At 43.9% G+C, this 2,041-nt stretch overlaps 1 pseudogene; it reads left to right on the forward strand.

Annotated features, from left to right (window-relative positions):
• Positions 1–541: 541 nt before the first annotated feature.
• LOC149457770 (general transcription factor II-I repeat domain-containing protein 2 pseudogene) lies at positions 542–2,041 on the forward strand (annotated as a pseudogene).

Consider the following 2,041-nt stretch of genomic DNA (forward strand, 5'->3'; position numbering starts at 1 on the left):
CCCTGCTCTGTGTAATGTGGCCCTCCCTTCTATGGCAGACAGTCTGCTTGAGAGAAGAGGGCAGTGCGCATGCCTGACTGCAGCGCGCTGGGAGCGACAGAGGGCGGTGACGTCAGGGCTTCCAGCGTGAAGTGTCTCTTCCCCTCCCGGCTGACGAGCAGAGACTTCAGCTCCAGCTACCTCCTCCGCGGGACTGCTGTATTTGGGGTGTGAGACAGACCGCCATTTCATGGGCTGGGATGCGGGGAGCTGGACAGAGGTAGGTAGGGCCTTGACCTAGCAGAATCTGTGACGCTGTGGAGTGGCGGAAGTGTGTGAGCTGCTACCAGAGAGTCTGACTGTGTCAAATAACTCAGCTTACACCTGCCAAGGTCAAACAGAAGCAGAATAATGCAGAATTATGCTTGCTAAATATGAACAAGGAACAGATCTCCAAAATGTAATTCCTGCCATATTACTCTCATAAACGTATTTCCAGAAGGGCCACATTTTTACTCTGGCACTGCAGTATTCACTCTTCCCCTTCTGGCCAATTTATAAAATGGCGACTATAAATAAAAAAAGGAAAGTTGACAGTGAGGGCCGCCGTTTCCAGGAAAGGTGGAAAGTGGATTTTTTTTTCACTGAAATATGGAATCACTGTGTTTGTCTGATATGTCAAGAGACTGTGGCCGTTTATAAAGAATTTAATGCCAAGAGACACTACCAGACGAGACATAGCACATACGACAAACTAACAGGGCGCGACCGCAGTAAAAAGTTGAAGCAACTTGAAGCGGTTTTAATGTCACAACAGCGATTTTTCACAAGAGCCCGTGAGTCAAATGAAAATGCCACAAAGGCAAGCTATGAGGTGGCAACGTTAATTGCTAAAAATTGCAAGTCTTTTGTTGAGGGTGAATTTATTAAAGAGTGCATTATGAAAATGGTTGAGAATATCTGTCCCGTGAAGAAGCAAGAGTTTGCCAACATTTGCCTGGGTCGTAACACTGTAGCACGGAGAATTGAAGATATTTCATCAGATATTAAGAGACAGTTGATGTCCAAAGGACAGGATTTTGACTTCTTTTCAATAGCCTGTGATGAAAGCACAGACCTATCTGACACAGCTCAGTTGCTGATTTTTTTGAGAGGGGTGGACGATGAAATAAATGTGACTGAAGAGCTACTTGACCTTCAAAGCCTTACGGATCAAACAAGAGGAAAAGATTTATTTGTTGCTGTTAGTTCCGCAATAGATGACATGAAACTGCTCTGGAACAAAGTTACTGGGGTTATTACTGATGGGGCACCTGCTATGGTTGGTGAAAGAAGTGGATTATCAACCCTAATCTGTAACAAGGTGATTGAAGAAGGAGGCGAAGCTATTAAACTCCATTGTATCATTCATCAGCAAGTTCTCTGTGCTAAATATCTCAAATATGATCATGTTATGAAACCGGTTGTAAAGAATATTAATTTTATTCGCGCTAAAGCTCTGTGCCACCGCCACTTTAAACAGTTTCTACTGGACATCCAGGCTGAATATGAAGATGTTTTATATCACAACGATGTAAAATGGCTCAGTCGAGGGTCTGCGCTGCAGAGTTTTTACTCTCTCAGAAAGGAAATCAAAGAATTCCTGGAAACAAAGGGGCAACCGATGCGAGAACTATCTGATCCTATTTGGCTGGCTGATTTGGGGTTTTTGGTTGACATAACAAAGCATCTGAATGCACTAAACACGAGTCTTCAGGGAAAAGATGCAGTGGTAAACCAGCTTTATTCACACCTCAAGGCCTTTGAAACAAAGCTGCAACTTTTCCAAAGGCATTTGTCACAAACACAGCCCAATACCATACATTTTTCAGCATTGCAGGAAGTAATGAACAGTTTTTCACAGGACAATATCAGTGCGCAAATGAGCAGGTATGCAGCAGACATCGCATCTCTGGCTGAAGAGTTTAAACAGCGTTTTCAAGATTTTGCAGCTATTGAAAATGAGATCAGCCTTTTCTCCTCTCCATTCTCTGTTGACCCCGATGATGCGCCAACTGGATAA

Source organism: Staurois parvus, unplaced genomic scaffold (genome assembly GCF_062004578.1).
Source record: "Staurois parvus isolate SC_StPar_1 unplaced genomic scaffold, SC_StPar_1.0 ptg000303l, whole genome shotgun sequence".
Classification (NCBI taxonomy): Eukaryota; Metazoa; Chordata; class Amphibia; order Anura; family Ranidae; genus Staurois; species Staurois parvus.